The 21263-nt window shown below is 38.1% G+C and overlaps 1 protein-coding gene across 15 annotated transcripts in view; it reads left to right on the forward strand.

The window, feature by feature from the left end:
* Positions 1–21263, forward strand: part of LOC113436991 (uncharacterized) — a 266907-nt gene that overhangs the window by 100332 nt on the left and 145312 nt on the right. The window contains exon 3 of one of the 15 annotated variants that reach the window (XR_015741858.1): positions 4514–4625. The exons of the other annotated variants lie outside the window; for them this stretch is intronic. The gene's annotated coding sequence lies outside the window, so the exon portion shown is untranslated. Of the gene's footprint in view, positions 1–4513; positions 4626–21263 lie in introns of those variants that run through there. 15 annotated transcript variants of the gene reach the window in all.

Consider the following 21263-nt stretch of genomic DNA (forward strand, 5'->3'; position numbering starts at 1 on the left):
CCACTGCAAGGAATAGAAATGTCAAAACAACAATTGGCAGTGACAAGATTGAATGCATGCAAGAATTCACTTTCCTAGGATAGCAGATTGATCAATGCAGAGAATGCAGTCCGGAAATAAAGTGTTGGATTGCACAGCATTGATGAGTATGAATCAAGGATGAAAAAGCAAGGACATCAGTTTGCCAGCTAAATGCAGATTATGTCCAGGCTATCATGTTAAGAAAAGCTGCTAAAATAGCAAGCAAATGGGAGGAAGCAAGGAAAATGAATACGAATTTCCAAAGAGCAGCAAGGAAAAACAATGACATTTATTGGGACCAGTGTTGGTTACTACAGTTAAAAGTAGGCTGCGTGAATGGGCACACCAAGAATGCATTTGTGCAAATCAAAATATTTGAATACCATTTGCTGCTCATAAAAGAATTATCAAAAATATCCAAGGGGAAGAACTGGCTGACTAACAAGGTGTCAAGGACAGATGGCATGGGGAAAAAAAGGATATCAGCCTGGCAACAAAATGCAGATTAGTTCACACTATTGTGTTTCCCATAGCTACCTCCATTTATGAAATTTGGACTATGAAGAAGAAAATCGATTCATTTGAACTGTGTTGTTGCAGAAGGCCCCTAACAGGCTCAGCCTGAGAATGACAGAAATATCCAGCCAAAAAATCCAGTTCTTTATTTGCATATAGACAGAATCTTGCCAGACTACACCTATGCAATGATAACCCTAAGGGATATACCCTGGGAGATTCTAGGGAGTTGCTGTCCTAAATATCTTCCTCTTTCTCTGATCTAACTCTGGACTGTCTTGCTTCTTGTCTTACCCCTACTTGGAATGTTCTTCTTCCTTCTTGGGAATTTGCTACTTCACTGTACAGTAATCCCCAATTTACGAATATTAATTTAGCAACCATTCAGATGGCCCTGAAAAAAAGCAACTGCTCCTTACACTTACAATTGTCATAACATCCCCCTCGGTCACATGATCAAAATTCAATCAATCAATCAAACAAACATTTATTGTCAGTACACAACATGTGTACAATGAAATTGACAAATGAAATTGATTCAAGTTCTTGGCAGCTGGTATGTAGTTAACAACAGTTGCAAAGTGCCATTTCATCATCCGAACACCATTTGCGACCTTCCCAGCTATCAAGCAAAGTCAATGGGAGAAGCCAAAGTTCCTCAATGATGGTGTGATTCACTTAATCATGGCAAAAGGGTCATAAAATCAGTTGTGACTCATTTAATAACCACTTTGCTAGCAGCAGAAATTCTGGTCCCAATTGCAGTCCATCATACCACCTCCTCCCCCTTCATAGACACATTCCATCACAGCTCCTGAGCATTTCTTGTACTGTACAGATAACAAGTAGTGGAGCATATAAAACCAGACATATTGCTGGAAGACAAAATCATGCAATCCTTGCCTTACTTATTTTGGCCATTCCAAGTTCACTGGAAAAGGTAGTTATGCTCCAAATGGTCAGGGGTTAAAAGGAAACACAGAGGCTGGATACCATCAAAGTTGACACCATCCAAAGCATAAATTGAAAGAAGCCACACAAAATTGGAAAATGTGGAGAGAACTGGTCCACAGAATCTCTCAGCAGTCAGATGTGATTGAACTGATAGAAACATCATCAATATATCAACAGTAAAACCATCTTTTCTCTAATACCCAGGATATTTAATATTCTTCTTCTGTTGAAATTCCTGTTGTTGCATATATGTTACAATATCTAAATTCTGCATCTGTTTAATCATATGGTCCTTGACCTGCTCAGGTTCTGGGTCATTCTTCACCAGCAGTTTACAAGTAAGGTCAGGCAAATGTTTCAAGTTATATAAGATAAGATGTTTCTCCTTGCTTCTGTAATTCTTTTAATATTAAGCTACGTATATGAAGGGGTTTTTGGTTTCAATTTCACCTTTATTATTTTTATAAATACCTCAAGGTGGTGAACATATCAAACACACCTTCCTCCTCCTCCTCCTGTCCCCATAACAATAATCCTGTGAGATAAGTTGATTTTAGAGAGTGATTGACCCCCATAGTCACCAGCTGGCTTAGTTGTTTAAAGCCAGTCAGGTAGACCAAGACATTTTGATAATTAAACTTTGCCTTAATACTAATTAAACTTTGCAATTTCAACAAATTATTGTCTGTCTGCTAGGCAGATTTTTGTGCTTTCTTCTTCATAAAAATAAACATGTAATAGTAAAGCCAGAGGAGGAAAATGCATTGCATTATTTTCTCATTGTATTTTTCTTCTTGGGTATTCCTTTAGTGCAAGCACACAAGAACTAACACATAAATTAATTCTGAATATACTACCAGAGTTCCCACAGTCTTCATTTAGATAAACTGTGTTAGGAATAACAGCATAATAATTTTGCTAGATCAGACCAAACACCTTTGTAAGTCCAAATTCAATTTCCACAATAGCCTACTATATCTCCCTCTGGGACATGTACAGGTAGTTCTCAACTTATGACCACAATTGAGCCCAAAATTTATGTTGCTAAGTGAGACATTTGTTAAGTGAGTTTTGCCCCATTTTACTACCTTTCTTGTAACAGTTGTTAAGTAAATCTGTGATGACCCAGAGTGTACCACAAATGTAACAAAATCCAAAATGTAAATAAATGTCCTTTAATGCCTCCAACTTGGCCCCACTGTTCAATAATACTCAGTTGGAGATAAAACGTACTCAAAAATAGTGTTCGAAAGAAAGCAATACAGTCCGAATTTAATGAGCAGATGGAGGTGAAATAAAAACCAAACAAACTACAGTGACAAAATTTCCACAATGGAACAGGAGAAGTATTTACCAAATTCAAGGAGATAACAAGGCACAGTCTGTTGGAAGGACGCCAACCAAGATAACTTCAGACCAAAATAAAACATGCTTTGTTTCCAGCGTTCACCAGTACACAGGTCCAAACTCTTATGTAGTTCTCACACCTGCAGCCCATGAAGAGGATCAAGGCCCTCTCCTCCTGAGTAGACCACGTCTCTCCCTTATCCTCTCCTCCCTGCGTGCCCTAGGATGGATAGGGGATGGGCCTGGGTCCTCCTCTGACTGATTAGCCAGCCTCTGCCCTTCCCCAGCCTCCTCCACAATCTCTGGAGCCACACTTCCACTCCCTGTCAGCTGTTCCTCCTCTCCCTCAGAGTCAGTCTCCACCAAGGGCATGACAAAATCCCTGCAGCTGTTAAGTTAGTAGTACAGTTGTTAAGTGAATCTGGCTTCCCCATTGACTTTGCTTGTTAGAAAGTTGCAAATGGTGATCACATGACCCCAGGACGCTGCAATCATCATAAATATGAGCCAGTTGCCATGCAGCTGAATTTTGATCATGTGATCATGGGGGGTGCTACAATGGTCATAAGCCTGAAAAACAGTCTTCAGTCACTTTTTCCAATGGTGTAACTTAGAACCGTCACTAAACAAATAGTTGTAAGTCAAAGACTACCTGTAATCACTTCGCTTTTCTCCAACTAGACAAAATACTTATATTTTTAATTTCTAATAAAATCTAGTTGGTACTATTCATAACTGTATTCATGTATTCATAACTATGTTTTTACGTATACCTATTATCTTGTAAGCAATTGACAAATAAAAATAAATAAAATAAATAGTTGCTTCAAAGATGGAGACCTTCATTCCTAATTCAATTAATGTTAGAGAATCATTCCATGCCAAGAACACCTTTAACCAAAGCCTGTTTTCAGGGCAAAACATAAGCCTGCCCATTGAAAAGGAAATGGAGGAGTCAGGGCAAGGCAATAGGAAACCTTGAGGTTCAAAATATGTCTTTGTACCCTTAGTAGCATATATTAGCACTCCGATGGAAACCCAGGAGCCTTGCCCAACAGTGGTGTTTTTGTGATCATTGTGATGTTTAGAAAACCGTATTTAAAAATGTATGGCATCAGCATGTCATCTCAACAATCATCTGCTTGAAAACCGCCATTTATTTATTTGCACGGGGCAAGTATATTTAAAAACTCCATAGCTAGTCCCTCCCAAAAGCACACCAATCAGTTAAAGAAACCCCCAAAGAGAAGATAAATTTTCCTTTCTTGCACCTAACTGTGGGACAAACATGTCAGGGAGACCTGTTTTCCTGTGGTATCCCCATGACATGGGCTCTCTTGGCTGCCCAGCCCTGAGTGAGTGGCTTAACTTGCTTAACTATGGTCTTGTTTAATTACTTTCTCCTCCATATTTTGATCCTATCCTGGGGCAGACTCAAATCTTTTAGACTTGGTAAGTCATGATGTTTGAAGAGTCAGAGACTGTTGTGACCCAGATAAGAGGCAATAGAGACAGAATAGGGATCTCCAACAGGAACAGCCAATTTTGATCGTTCTTTTGCTTAGGATAGGCAGAGAGAACTGCCACCCAACAACAAGGAAAGGTCTGGAGACTTGTAAAAGGCCAAAAAAGGAAGATTTTATTTATTTGTAACCTGCCATTACTATTTTTACAGAAAATTCAAAGAGGTGACATATGCAACAGACCCTCTGTTTTCCCCACAACAACAACCCTCTGAGGTGAACATATCGAACACACCTATTTCCCCACAACAACAACCCTGTGAGGTGAGTTGGGCTGAAAGAGAGTGACTGACCCAAGCTCACCTTGTTGGTTTTCATGACTAATGTGGGATTTGAACTCATGAGCTCTCACTTTCTAGCTTGGTGCCTTAACCACTAGATCAAACTGGCTCTATTCTGTTCTAATAGAATAGAATAATATTCACCAATAGTCAGCAAAATGTGAACGTTTTAATTTACTAAGTTCACCCTTTTTCATTTTTTAAATTCAAGTTTGGGGTAACAGCTCACAAACCCTTGCAGCAAAATCTACGCCACATTTTGAGGAAAGATGAGTAAATTCACAGCAAGAAATTGAAACCGAAATCTTGCTAGTTCTATTAAATTTGCACAAGACAAAAATCCCACATCTTTGTTGAAGGAGGCTCAAGAAACAGCCTGGAACTAGTAAGAAAAGTGACATTGCTAAGAAAATGGAGTCACACACAGAGGAGATGGCTGAATTCCTGAGTTCCTTAAAAATACTTTATGAATACATCTATACACCAGAGGTGGTATTCAGCAGGCTCTGACCAGTTCTGGAGAACCAGTAGTGGACATTTTAAGTAGTTCGGAGAACCAGCAAATATCACTTCTGACTGGAGATTTTACAGTATCCTTCCTCTGCCACGCCCACCAAGCCACACCCACAGAACCTGTAGTAAAAACATTTGAATCCCACCACAGATATACACACATTTACTTAAATCAGGAAGCTTCCCACTGTCTGTTTTTTTAAAAAAATACAAGACAGCAAATCTGAGATTAAGATTTAATCTACCATCGTCATATCTCATTTGGCCTTTGATGATATTGTAAGAAAAGTAAAACATACTGGAGAAAGTTAGAAAAGAACATTCCACTGATTTAGGGATTCAAAATTCTGGTGATGTTTATTTTGGAATTACTAAAATGAGGAACATATAAATAGCTTGTAGAGTTGCTATGGAGCTCCTGAACAAATCCTGCAGGTTAAAAATGTACATGGAGAATTGGAACAATTTGTCAGGTTTCAGGACTCTGTGCCTATGAATACATAGATGATGTTTCTGGGAGAAAAAAAACTTGTATGGATCAGCTTCTAAAATCATATTTCACAGCTGTGGTTACCATTTTGTTCTTTCTGAACATAGAAAAAAAATTCTATTCTTCGAGGTTCTTACTTGTTGCAAGGATTGTGTCATGAAAATTAAGAGGGATCATTTGTCTTCGAAAGCCTAAATAGAGTTTGAAATGGAGAAGAACAGAGCTGAAATTTGCATTCAGGTAATCCTCGACTTAAAAGCATTCATTTAGTGACCATTTGAATTTACAATACCACTGAAATCAGTGACTTATGACTGTTTTTCACACTTATAACTGTTGCAGTATCCCCATGGTCATGTGATCAAAATTCAGATGCTTGGCAACTGGCATGTATTTATGACGGTTGTAGTGTCCCGGTATCATGTGATTATCTTTTGTGACCTTCTGACAAGCAAAGTCAATGGGGAAGCTAGATTCACCTAACAACCAGATTACTAACATATCAACTGCAGTGATTCACTTAACAACTGTGGCAAGAAAGATCTAAAATTGGGCAAAATTCACTTAATAACTGTCTTGCTTAGTAACAGAAATATTGAGTTCAATTGTGGTCTTAAGTCGAGGACTACCTGTAGAAATAATAAAGACTTTATTAAAACTGCTAGCAATTGCAAACAGGTTACGGAAATGCTTACTAAGCCAGGAATAAATGTTAGAGGCAAAGGGTATTGCCAATAAGCTGCACATGTGTTGAACCAGGCCATGCAAGTTAGGGAACTTTAAATTAAATTAAAGAGGATAAAGGCCACTGAAAAGGGGGATCAGTGTTAACCAGTTGCCTTCCTCTACAGCTTCTCTTTCCATAAACCACTCGTAAATTGAGAATGGTTCTTGTCCCAAAGTCTAACTAAGATGTAGCTGAGATGTAGCAATTCCTGCAATTAGAGACATGTGTTAAGCTGAAGCTATGATTTATGGGCAAAATTCCAAAGGAGCTACAGTGAGCTGAAATATGACTTTTATTTTCTCTCCGTCTTCTGAGGCTTCTCCCCATCCCTCATGCATCCCTCGACCTCCCTCTGGGCTCCAGATGTCTGTCATTAGACAAGCAGAGCTCTGAACATTCCCTTTGATTATTCTTAGTGTCTTAAATGGTTGGTTCTCAGGAAAATGGTCAGAAAGCAGCTGCTTCTTTTTCTTTAACCTTTTCAAAATCTTTATTTGCTGAAAGAGCACAGCGAGTTGATGTTGTTGAGCATTTCTGTTGTAAACTGAAGAGGAGCAAAAAAAAAAAAAAAAAAGACGAAAGGGCTGCAATTGATAAAAGCCATAATCTGTTTGAAGTAAATCATGTCACCCAGGTCTTTAAAAAAAAATAGCCTTTTCTCTGAAAAAGGGAGGAAAATACACAAATAACAAGAGGGGCCTGGGTTTCCAAATTCAAATAAAAGGTCAGGATTCAGAAACAGCAGACAATAACAGACCAAATGAAACTTTCAGAAATATACAATTAAAAAGGAAACACACATATACCCACAAGTGAGGTTTATTCAGAAGAACAGTGATTAAGATTCACATCTACGTGTATGACAACCACATGCCAAGTTTTCATAGAAACAAAACAAAGGGGAATATCTTGAAAAGCAAATGCAACTGTTCCTTCTTAGAAAACAAGCCCAAAGTGTTTTTTAATGCTTCAATTTGTCAATTGATTTGGTGAGGAAATGAACTGTGCAGTTTGGCATAATAGATCCCACCAAATTTCCCCTTTCCCACCAGAAACAGAGAGAAGAATTGGGAAAACCAGGTTTCTGGCTTATCTTTCTGTGAAAGATGGAACGTTTTACAAAACTGCTTCTTCCATCCTGAATTATTGAATCCATTTCAAAAGTTTTAAAGTCTTCATTAGAAAATCAGGTTCACGTGATCAGGTATGGTGATAACTTACCCAGAGCACAATTTTCACAACTGAAAACTTTTGTGAGTGCCATAGCTGTACCAAACGTTACTTACTGTACTTACCATTGTACCACATTGCCTCTCTTTCAGTCTGACAAGGCAAGGGCTGTTCATCCATTCCAGTTAGACTTTTGGTTGCTTGCAAAACAATGGAACTACCCTACCCTACTTGACTTTTTATTTTAAATGCTGCTGACATAAGCCTTAACAGCCAATTTCTCTACTGCCTGTCTAGCTCCAAGGCTGCATACCTGGGATTGATCATTTGTCTTTATATTAACCCACTGATTAAAAAATCATTTACCTGAACTGGATATTGAGGATTATTTACTCCCGTGGAATGTTCTTCATCTCAGCCTAGACATAATAGCATTAATTTAATATTCCTGGCATATTATGTTTCCTGTTACCGCCCAGGCTGCCCATGGCAAAAAGCTAGGAGAGGTGAACACTCTTCAGTAACATCATCTGGCTGCCTCCTCTGTGCATTTAATTTTGCACAGTAAGCAAGAAGAGGAAGTATTTGTCTTTCTACCCTCACGTCTTCAGGGAATGAAAAAAATATATTTAAAATTCCTACTTCTACACAAATCCTTGGGGCGGAATCATTTGGTAGTGGAAAGGGTGCTGTACATGGTATTTCTTGTTCTGCCTATTGCACAAATCAAGCACAACTTGGATCTGAGGGACCTGAGCAAGAGAAAGCCTAAGAGAAAGGGCAAGACAATTAAAAATAAGAGGATAATGGGTTTTGGTATTCTGACTAGGAGGACCATGGAAATAATGAAAATTGTGAGGTGACAGTAAAGTGAAAGAGTGAGGGAAAGTAACAGAATGGTCATCATGTTTTAGACTGTAGTTCCCCAAATCCTTTGCCATTGGCCATGTTGGCTGTGCTTAATAGCAACTTAAATCCAAATTCTGGAGATTTTCTTTGGTAGGGGTATCCCTCATTTACATGATTAATTCTCAAAGCCATTTCTCTCAAACACAGAGAGTATATAAGGCTCCAGATGTTCCTTTTCTCTAAGGATATTTCAAGAGAAAGAGTTATAAAATAATCCAAGACAGCAGCAATAGCTGCATGATTGAACCCCTTTTTATTGGGCCCTGTTTTCCTCTCAGGAAGACCACATTTTAGAAGTGATGTCTCAGCCAGCTGGCTGAAACTCACGCATTTATCATTTATGTAATGGGATGTGAAAATAACCTTGGGAGTCAGGAGGGAGGAATTTAGCCTAGACAACAGTCTGATAAGAGAAATTTGCATCCAAATCTGAACGATGGGGGTGGAGAAGGAACTCTTCCTACTTATCTGTAAAGTAAAGGCAGAAAACACTTTCAAACTTTCAAAGTTCTGTTTCTGTAACTTTACAATAAAGGTAGCATGAGTATTCATTTTTTGGTTTCCTGCCTGGACTGTCTGAAAGGACTAACACTTTAAAAGAATCTATATTATCTTAGGCTACCAATGATGTATACAATCATTGTATAGAATGTGCAAAGATGGAAAGATTTTCCTAATGATTGGTGAAAACTAATGGAACTTGTTGAGATGACTAAATTGAGTTCTTTGATCAGAGAAAAGACAAAGTCTATGTTTATTGCTGGCTGGAAACCCCTTACAGACTATTCGTGTAAAATGAAAAAAAAAAGAACATATGATTTATGATTTTGATGATTGGTCAGGACAGATTATAGAAAGAAGAGAGTTATGTTGTATAATGTATAATTATACTTTTTTTTCTTTGCTATTTTTTCTTTCTTGCATTTTACTTTCTCTTTGATTTCTTTCTTTTTTATTTTTGTTGCTTTATATTAGTCTGTATTAGTTTTTAATCACTTTTTTTAAAAAAAACTAGTATTCTAAATATTCTAAAAAGACTTGGTGCACGAGAGAAGCAGAGTGGTATAACAGTAAAACTGTTGCTACTTGCCTATAATTGCTCACAATAGTTCACCCCTCAATGTTTATTTTTTTCAGTATAATTTTCTTTTATTTTGTGTGGTTAGAGAATCTTCTTTTTTCCTTTCTTTTTTTCTCAACCAGCCAATTGATGTCATGCATATTGAATAGTGTGGCATCTACCCAGAAGGAAATGAAGTGGATTCAGAAGAAGGTCTGTGTTTCCTATATATCATTGCTATGTATCCAATACAATGTATATTTAGTATACAACTATCTGTCATGGTTGTTTAACTTTTCAGAAGTATATAGATGCCTGAGTCTGGTAAAACCTCTCTGCATGTATTGAGTAGAAGGGGAAGCGTGCGCTCTAGTTGCTTGATTTGAAAAATAAGTACAAAAGGAAGGAATTTTATGAACCAATATCCTGGAGAGGGAAGGTTTAAGTCTTTCTCACCTATTCATGGAGATGACAATAATAACTGGGCCTCTGCATTTATATGGTAGACTTAGCAGAGAATATTTGCATGTGATCACCAAATCTCCTGGATCAACTGAGATCAATCTGGAGAACTTCTAATAACTCAAGAGCTATTCTGACCATAGCATGGTATGTTGAAACTTGCACTCCAAAGATGTGATATCTGTCAGGCCATATTTATAGAGCTAAGAAGTTTTAAGAGAAAGTTTTGGAGAAACTTTCTGATAGTGAGAACAATCAACCAATGAAACAGCTTGCCCTCGGAAGTTGTGGGAGCGCCATCACTTGAGACCTTCAAGAAGAGATTGGACTCCCATTTGTCAGAAATAGTATAGGGTCTCCCGCTTGGGGGTTGGACTAGATGACCTACAAGGTCCCTTCCAACTCTGATTATCTGTTATCTGTTAAGATTTAAAAAAGAATGCCTTACACCTTTCCAATATTGAAGCACTCAATCAGTAGTTCCTTAAAATTCTTCCCATTTCCCCCAAACTAAATAAATGTTCTGTCCTATCTATTTGAGAAAGGAATAATAATAATAATAATAATAATAATAATAATAATAATAATAACAACGATAATAATAATAACGATAATAATAAAATGGCAGACTGCATATTTCAGGCTGCTCTGTTTGCCCCCCTGCCCTAGATGGTGCCAGCAGAGCATCTAAAGCCAACAACTCTTAAGTTTGATTATCTTCACAATCTCAAGCAATTTTACACAGATACCACGAGATTCAGGCAAGAATGACAGAACCACATGAGATTCCAGTTCCCTTTTTAATTTGTGTTCTTTATTTTTTATTTTCTGTCATAATACCGTTGATCATTGCATAAAAAGATTACCACTCCTTAATATATTTCGGGGATAGACGTTCATTCTGAAGACATGCCAGCTGGGGACTACAACATCACATGCTTCTGATACAGTCTACAGGTAGCCCTCAACCATAATTGAGCCCAAAATTTCCATTGCTAAGCAAGATTGTCACTCAATAAATTTTGCCTCATTTTACGACCTTTTTTTGCCACAGTTCTTAAGTGAATCACTGCAACGGTTAAGTAAGTAAGGTGGTTAGGGTTGGATTCTGCATTGACTTTGCTTGTCAGAAGGTTGCAAAAGGTGATCACATGGGACACAGCAAATATTATAAATATGTGCCAGTTGCCAAGCATCTGAATTTTGATCACATGACTATGGGGATGCTGCAATGTCGTAAGCATGAAAAACAGCCGTGTCACTTTTTCAGTGCCATTATAACTTCGAACAGTTCTTATACAAATGATTGTAAGTCGAGGACATACATGTATTGATCTTGGGGCAGAGTACGACCAAGACATAAAGAAAGAGTAACATTAACACTCCCTTCTCATCTGAACCCCTCTTCCAAAAGTCAGGAGAAGATAAGAATAAAAATGGAAACATTTCACTTCACATATTTATCCTAGTTAAGAACCGCCCATCTCCCTCACTGAGCTCTTGTTAAGTGAAGCACTTTTATGAACCCAATCAGAAACACTTAACCAAATGTACATTTCTCTTAGTGCTGTGATTGGAATAAAAAACGTTCAGTTCATGTTCTTTAGACTTGTCTGACATTCAGAACACCACTGAGTCTGTTACTTCATGTAACAGTAAAGAAATGTAAATATAAATACTTGTGCCCAAAGGAACAAACACATCACCTAAATGTTTTTTTTTAAAGCAAAAGAAACCATTTATGTGGTTGAAAGAGATCAGAACCAAATAATGTTTGGGCAAACACAATCTCCCTTAATGAAATGCAAATTAGACTGAGAGTAGTGCCAAACAATGTTTTTTCCCCTTTCAAAAAAAAAAAATGTTTTCCAAGGTTTCCTATTTCTCTCTGTCTCTCTGTCTCTCCCTCACTCTGCCTTGGATAAGTAGCAATAGCAGAAAAGTACATTGGGCTGATGACCAATCTGGGAAACATTAGCCAACTCCTAGTCTTAATGAATTGAGGGGCTCTTTAAAAACACCAACCAAATGCTCCGTTCAGCCTGGCTAGGACTCAAATGCTTTCAGCCCCACTAGGATCGCAGCCAACCATTCTTAGTTTGTTTTTCTGAGGTTAGCACACCGGTGTTTGCAAGGAGGCTTTGGCAAAAGCTGGATCTAAGACCTATCAGATCAAAAGGTTGACAGCCTTCCCACATTGGGACCCACGAAGGATTCCTCAGGGGAGGTCACAAAGTAATTTTTCATCTGTATTTCACCCACTGTTTATTTGAGAGACATAAATAGTTTTTGCTTGGAGGATGGCAAGATGGCGTACCTTTGGCTGTTCTGATTAGATAATAAATCTTTTAACAGAATATTTTTTGGGGAGCTGCATTTGTTTGTGATCTATTTGTGGGCTCTACGTATGGTAGGCAATAGATTTAATAGATTCCTCCTCCCATATGTCCTCATCCCAATGTATTATACTTCAGTTTGCAGAATTCCCAGACTATGCTTCCTTTTATTCTTCCTTTTTGTTTTAGTTCCCCAAGTTGGGAAAGTGGCCTTAAACTTTTTCAGAGCTGAACTCACCAAGATGATATTAGTTTGCTCGAAGCTTTTGATATTTCCTCTACATCCTTATTCAGCTCTCGCTTGGTTAGCTGACCTTGGATATTAAGTAGATATTATTATATATACAAATAGTCTTTGACTTATGACCACAATTGAGCCTCACGTTTCTGTTGCTAACTGAGACATTCGCTAAGTGAGTTTTGCCCCATTTTACAATCTTTCTTGCTATAACTGAATCACTGCGACCTTGCAGCTGTTAAGTTAGTATGGTTGTTAAGTGAATCTGGCTTCCCCATTGACGTTGCTTGTCAGAGGATCACAAAAGGTGATCACATGACTTGGGGCACCGCAGCTGTCATAAATACATATTAGTTGCCAAGCGCCTGAATTTTTGTCACAGGGATGTTGTAAATGTGAAAAACAGTCACATCACTTTTTTCAGCGTTGTAAACTTGAACAGTGGATGAAACAATAATGTTTGTATGTTGAGGTTACCTGTAAGAGGAACAGGAGTTGTTCATACCTTATTTACACCTGGGTACCTAAAGAAGTGAGGGAGTGGGACATAGCCATTAGTTCCATTCCAGTTGCTTATATGCTGTTATTTACAGAGCATAAATGGTCGCACAATCAGCACAATATCCACAGATAAGGACCTACACCTGAACGGTTGAATACATGAGTGTTTTTCATGATCTGGACCCTTCTTTATGCAGCATGAAATGACATGAAACACATGCTCCATTTATGCATTTCACCTCATTGCAGATGTTAAGAGTGATGGAGACACTGTGCTCTATCCTTCCAATGGAGAAAAATAATGTGGAACAAATGGGTGCACAAGCAGCTGGAGGAAGAGCTGTAGAGGGCTAGACAAATATGGCGCAGTTTGCATCTTTAAGCCATCTTTGGCAAGGATATATCTGGTAGCACACCCCATGGAACACGCCATGGCCAACTCATCACAGCTAACTTGCAGTGGTCAACTCACCATGGCCAACTTGCCATGGGCCAACTTGCTGTGGGACACAGTTACACTAATATCAAAGAAGTGGTGGAATAGAGTCATTAAACAAAAGATGCAAAAGGAGGGGCAAGCTGAAATGTGAATGACAAAAATTAAAATAATTTTTAATTAGTTTAAATAATTAAATTGAATTGTTGAATAGTCCCACAGCAAGTTGGATACAGTGAGTTGTCCCATTCTGGGGTTGCCTCCCTGCAGCACTGTTGACAGTCACGATTGGCTTCTGTTCAGTACCTTCTCTCTGCATATGATTTGAGAGGGGAAAATATTGGAAAAATAAAGGGCTACGAAAGGGGCCATTGTCCTGCAGCCTCCATGGGGAATTCGGGTGACAAAGGTATGCAGGAAACATCCAAGAAAGCAGATTAGAAACTTGAGCTATGTGCTCTCTTTTAAAGCCTAAAGACTGCCATAGAACTAAGGTTTTTCCTTGGCCTCTCTTGCTCCTCTATGCAGATTGGGGAAACTGAGCTGTAAGAAAACACGGCACTCCATCTCTGTACTTCAGATATGCAATTATTCAATCTCTCAATGGCAACACCTGACTCTATATAGCCAGATTAATTTGAGTGCAAAATAAATTCCATAATGAGAAGCAACTGCAAATGCCCCACAAAAGCTATGTTTGCTGGCAACACTGTTTCTAAACTGCAATACATTTAATCCTGATATAATTGCTTTATAATTGCTTCAATCCCTCCTATAGCACATCACACAAAATGAAATAGCTTCATCTGAGTAGTTTGAGATTTTAATTTTTAATATCTAATATTTTTTTGTTTTAATCCACACCGTCTTTCTCATGGATATGTGACCAGAAGTGAATCTTTTCCCAAAGGCATAATTAAAATAAGCACACCTATCTTTCTCATGTCAGGATTGAAGCAGCTATTCTCAGTGAGACAAGTAGACAGGCTGTAACTGCCTGCTTGTGGCGCCTTGCCCTGTATCAGCATTAGAGGCTGAAGACGCCTGATTTATGCACAAAACAGCTTGGAAAACCAAAGACCATTGGAGGTTTTTAAGAAGAGACTGGACTGCCACTTGTCTGAAAGGGTATAGGGTTTCCTGCTAGAGTAGAGAGTTTGACTGGAACAGGGTGTCAAATTCATGGCTCATGAGCCAGATGCATCACGTGCCATCCGGTTTAGTAAAGGGGAAAAAAGTCCTGATACGTCATGTGATGCTGCCATGATGCCGCGAGTTTGACACCCCTGGACTGGAAGATGTCGAAGATCCCTTCCAGCTCTATTCTGACTGATTGAGGATCAGAATGTGGCCACAATTTGTGGACATCAGTCTTAGCCATGATTTATCTACAGTGTAACGTAGATCATTCTTATTGCCCTTATTATACATTGGGACTAATATTGCCAGTCCCGAATTTTTTGGAATATAACTAGTATGATCTATGAATGTAAATAGGGATGCTGACTGAGGTGGCCACCAGCTGCAATTGTTTTCATTATTTCAGGTAAAACACAATCAAGATCTGAGGCCTTGTTCATTTAAAAAAAAAAAAAATCCTAGAAGAAGCAGTAGCAAACCATTTCCATATTTTTGCCAAGAAAACCTTATAGACCATCGTGATACCACCAGGTTTGTCTCAATGAAAATTCACTTAAAAAAAAAAAAATCTCTGCAGCCTTTTATTTTAGAACCACAAGCACTTCTCACAAATCCTGGGAAATATTGGCATCCACAATTGATATTTTGATGGAAAGTCTGGATCAGCAGCAAAATTTTTATGTGCTGCTTGGTTCTACAATAACAGCCGCAGTCTTGATTTTAACCTCCCCTCTCCTCAATTCCTAGTCTGAAGAAAAATTTCTTTGGGATCCCTTCTTTTGAGATTCCCCTCCATTAAAGTGGGAGAAACCAGGAAGTCCACTGGACAGATGGTTGTGTAATGAAAGCAGGACACTTGTTCACTCTCCCACACATATGTACCATCTTCATTTTGTAACTTCAGTAACCACCAGACCACCACTGCTCTATCTATGGGATTTTCACTGACGTATTCTTTTCTTGAAAAATGAAAAAGGTTAGTAGCACTTGCCTTCCCATCAATATGAATGAAAATGGGTAAACAAGCCAAAGAAAACATTGGTACAGGACTCATTTTCTCTCATTTGCCAACCAGGCTTGAAAGAAACAAGAGCCTGGGTGCAGGCGGGGGAGGGGGTGGGGGGGGAGGAGAGGAAGTACTAACAGCAGGATGTACACAAATAAGCCGTCAACCATATGTTTCCTATCACAAAGGTCAAATGCTAGGTTCTTAATTAAGAAATCTGAATTCTATGTCATCAAGACAGCCTGGGGCAATAGGTTATGTTCTCCCAAATGTAACACTTAATTGTTTACTAGCAACTCACCATGCTTTGGAACTTCAGGCAGTTGGGGATATTTGGGACAGCAATTAGATGCCTATTTGAAGAAATCTCTTTGAGGCATTGGATATTGTCAAGCAAATTCTCCTGTATTAGGCACAATTAAGGCTGCGGTTGCCAATCCACTAAACAATTCGCCCCAACTTACCCTCAACAATCAGCCCAGAAAGTAGGAGAGCCCTCTGCTGATGCTGAAAACAGAAAGGACAAAGTCACTTAAAAAACAAACAAACTTACAGTTCCGGATCATTTTAAGTATGAAGTAGTGGGTGCTTTAGATGTCCCGGTATAAATATATTTCATCCTTATGAGCAAAATGTGAAACAGGCATCAAGAAGGGAATTCAAAGCTAAAGCTAAGATAGCTTTCTGCAGTCTGCTGATTTCCATTGAGGAGAGAAAATGTTGGCGGGAGAATTCTAGAGACTGTCCATTCAGGGGTTGGTGGGGGAAGCATGAATGGAAGTATGTATGTGCTCTTAACTGTTTGTGGGATTTCTGAGCAAAAAGCTGCACTGAAAGTCAGCCTCAGGTATATTCCTGGGCCTGCCCTGGAGTTTAACCCTTGACCAAAAATGATCATTAAAAATGGATTCCCAGGGAAAAACACCCCAAAAACACAACTGGATGAATGAATTATACTTTATTGTAAGGCAACATTAATAGAACGTTGAAAATCTGAAAATACAAATTTTCCACTGTCTGAGAACTTGGAGAAGAAGAGAGGAAGTGTTATCTTTTCTTCTTTTTTAATTTTTTTTAAAAGTTTACAAATATGAAGATAAAAGACTAACACAGACTAAAAAAATATGAAGAGTAGAGAAAAAGAGAACTGGTGGGGAAAAAAATGTAAGAAACACAGATATACTGTATAAAAAATGACTTCTCTCTCCTTCCAAACTAATATAAACAACTTCAGTAATTTAACACCATTTCCAATATGTCCATAAAAATCCTATTCCCATATCTCATCCCTTATCCATAATCAAATTATATAAACACATCACTCACTTCTAATCAACAGGTCTATTAAGATCTACCAGAAATACTGTGGTAACATATTTAACTTTAATCTAATAATTCCACTTTATATCATATGTCAATTTATCTCTTTTTCTACGAGCAAAAGATATTTCTCCCCATTTATAAACAGATCTTAAACCTTTAAGTCTTCCTGTTCACTTCTGATCAGGAAAAAATTCCATTAATAGCTATCATAAATGATAACATATATTTTAACCCTGATCAAAGAAATCCAGTCTGAATTTCTTTTTCTTTTTTTTTAAGAACAAGTTTTATTGATTTTTGAAGACAAACAAAACATAACACATAAAAGTATAAAACCTCCTTTCTAAGAATTACTTATAAATTTTAACAAGGCAAATAAAGCATTATTTTTTTAAAACATAGTTCCACATTATCACATTTCCATTTACACATATATATCTTTGAATAATTGAATAAAAGTGGAGGGAGAAATAATGAGAAATTTCTTCTGTTTACTTCATTTGATCTTTAATCCCATCAAATCATGTCCCTCAAGCTGATTTCTCATCATTTTCTCTTTATCTTCTTTTAGGAACAGCTTCATTTGTTAACATGTCCTTTTTGTAAATCCAAGCTAAATGGCTTTCCAAGTCATTTGTCTGATTTATTATTTGTATGTTTCCTTTAATTATTAAGATATCCACTGGTTTCATTTGTTAAGCCATTGTGGCATTTTTCTCCATATCACTCCTATACCTTCATGTTTGTAAATCGATTTTTAGGTCCATAACATCATTTCCATGTCACTTTTGTAATCTGGCATGTTTTAAAATCCAAATTCACATTCAAATCAGCCTATGTCTCTTTTATTAATTCAATAAATCTCTTGTTTTTGTATATTCTCTGTTATAGTATCAGAAAATATTATAAATGATTTTGGGGCACTTTGTTCCCAAACAAGCTAAAGTCAAGGAATATTATTCCATTGTATTAGTGGGTCTCTAACCATTAGTTCTCTCTGGTTTCCTTTAGTTAACCTTCAAATGCTCTCTTATCATCTGTTTATTTTCCAATCAACCAAACTTTTCAGTGGGAAGAATTCTTACAATTAATTTCAATTTTTTCATTTTTTTAAAGCAAAAATTTAAATATCTAACAGGAAATATTCGTTTAAATTGATCTTGTGCCTTAAGTTTCCAAAATCAACATTCTCATCCTCTTTTTGCTTTTTTCCAAAAAATAAAGTTCTTCTTTTTAATATTTAAACATATAAAATTTCTTTCATCCAGGATAGAAGATTTTCCCAGTGTAATGAAACTTGTCCTTCAGAAGAGTCTTAATATCGAGAAGGTCAATAAGAAGATTCCTAAAGTAGTTAAGAGAGGAAGCAAGCAATCCCAGTATCCCTTTGAAGGCACCATGCCATGGCCTAGGCATCGTTCTCTCCATCGCTCCCAGAACTCTCAAACCCATTGGAGGTCACTATTTCACTATCATCTAAGATGTTGGCTATCCCTGTCAGTGTCATCTGCAAATTCCCTTCTATTCCCTCATCTAAGTCATTTATGAAGATATTGAAGAGTACTGGACCTAAGACAGAACTCTGTGGCACCTCATTTCTTTCTCCCCTCCATGTTGATATAGTACCGTTAATGACTATTTTTTGAGTACGGTTTGTCAGCCAGTTAAAAATCCATACTATCTATCCCACTTTATTCTAGTTTTTTTCTTACCAAGAAATAGTCTGGTCTGCTTTGTCAAATGCCTTACTGAAGTCTAAGTATACTATATCCACAGTATTTCGCTTGTCTACTAATTTAGTCAGTCACTAATTTTTATCAAAAAATGAAATAAGATTGGTTTGGCAAGATCTATTATAAACAAACCCAACTGGCTTCTAGTTATAACTTTGTTTCTAGATGTTTGCACAACTGCTTTTTGATTATTTTTTCCAGTATCTTCCCAGCTATTGATGTTAGATGGATTGATCTGTAGTTTCCTGGTCTGTTATTGTTTCCCTCCTTTTTTGAAGATGGGAATCACATTAGCTCTTTTCCAATCCTCCATTAGTTTCCCAGTGTTCCAAAGAAAGATATGGTACAATGGTTATGATATGACATCTTCCAGCTCCTTTAGAATTCTGGGATATAATCCTTCAGGTCCTGGTGATTTATATTCATCAAGATCAGTCAGATGTTCTTTTACCATTTTCTTGCTTATTTTAATTTTTATTTCTAGTCTATCTTTTAGGAGCCTACCCGTTCACCGGCTCCTCTTTTTGCTATGGTCATCAGCTCCGCAAAAATGGAGCCATCTTCAATCCTCTGTTGCTGTCCCAAGTAGTCCTGAACTTGGGTGAGGAGATGCCTTCTGAGCCTCTTTCTCCACTGATTGTGCAAGTCATCCTGAATGAGTTTACATTCTGTGAATATCTATATGGAAGGCCTGGTGTGCTGAATATGTTCTAAGCCTCTCTTGGCCTCATAAAAAGACATCTGTGTGGATTAGAAATGTTGTGGTCCATTAGCAGAGTCCGGAGATGGCAGTAGAGTTGGACAGTGGGGAGGAACATGGGCCAGTCCGGGAGTCTGAGGAGGACTCGGACGAGGGTCCTGCATCTGATACAGAGATGGGGTCAGGGCCATCTGGGAGTTATGTGCTCTGGAGCCTCCAGAATCTGACAGCAGCGAGGCAGAGGAACAAGGGGAGCCTGTTCCCAGTGTGTGTGAGAGCTGGCAGAAGGCAAGAACAGTTAAGACAAAAGGGGTGACTCAGGAGTAAGGCTTGGAGGTGATTGGCTCTCCCATAAGACATAAAAGAGGAGCAAAAAGAAAGGAATCTTTGCAGGAAGCAACTTTGTTTGTATGGGTTGGTTTGAAACCTGAAGCTTGGTGTGGAATTTGTGTTCCATTTTGGCATCATATCACTAATTGGACATTTAGTCATTGGCAGCATTTCAAGGAAGATAAAGGTGCATACTATCAGACTTATCCTGAAGGACTTTGGCAGACTTCCATGGGACTATTTACAAACTGTTTCAGACTCATTATGGGCTGTGAATAACTAAAATTCACAGCCATTGAAATAAAGAAAAAAGGGTTTGGGGACTAATGTGTGTTTGTTAGTGTCTCCATAAGCCTTGGTCAGACCAAGAACAGCCAGAATTTCACACCAACCAGGCAGTTCCCAGTTGCCTCCTAATCACTTTCGCCATTAAATGGAAGGTGCCTTGGTCTGAATGTTGAAATGAATATCTGAAAGCTATTGCCATTGGCATTAGAACCCTCCCTTTCTCTGGGGCTTGACAATGACCCAGCAGGCAAGAGCCCACCCCCTGTGGTGAACCCGTTAACATGAGCGCCATCCTCATTCTTGGCAAGGCATAACCTTTTGCAAGCGCCATTTCTTAGCCAAGGACTCCAAAGAAAACAGAACTCCTGGTTGGTATTTAATGGAAGTCTGCAGAAAACTTGTCAAAATATACCACTTCATCTGTCAGATATTTTGGGACAAGACCCCTACAGTAGTTTTCAGAAACAGAGCTCAATTACTTACACTTTAAATTATCTTTAATTGTTGCATGTGAGCTACAGGGAGAGGGGAAAAATCCCTCTGAACCAAGACCCTACCTATTAAGGATCACCTCATAATTGCAGCTTTAATAAGTATACTGTAGCAGGTCAGTGGTGGAGGTTAGCATGGGTTATAACTAGGTGAAGCCCACTGCTTAATATGGGTAAGTGAAAGTGACACATCACTATAGCTAGATCAATTACATGTGGGTAGTTTAGACTGTAAACTTTTTAGTGCATGTAATTACCAAGCCAGATGTTTTAATTTACGTTTTTTCCTTCCCTTCCTCCCATTCTGTCTTTGCCCTAAAGTCCAATTTCTCCTGTCATTCTTCTGCCTCTGACCCACAGGAGAACAAATCACTAGCTGGAGTAAAAATTCTCATCATTTTCCCGACACTCCTATTGCTACTCCAGACGAATCCTAAGATTTTGCACAGGTGAAACATGTGTGCAGACACAGAAGGAATGCCAAAAGAATTAGGATAAAAGTTTGCCAGTTTTCATTTTTTTGGAAAATTAAGTGGAAAACTCCATCCAGAGAGGTAGATCTGGTAGAACAGGCAAAATGTAACAATAAAAAACCACAAATGTTTGTGTGTGTGTATATGTTTGTGTGTACACACATGTGAAGCTTACATCCAGAAGGGTAAACATGAAAAATCGACTGTCAATAATGCAAACAGAACAATCTATCCTCTTCTCAATGAAAAAGAGAATGAAGTAAAAATAACAAAATGAAAGGGAAAAAAGTGTCCA

This window comes from Pseudonaja textilis, chromosome 2, assembly GCF_049901715.1.
Source record: "Pseudonaja textilis isolate UNSWEBS1 chromosome 2, rPseTex1.2, whole genome shotgun sequence".
NCBI classification, from domain to species: Eukaryota; Metazoa; Chordata; class Lepidosauria; order Squamata; family Elapidae; genus Pseudonaja; species Pseudonaja textilis.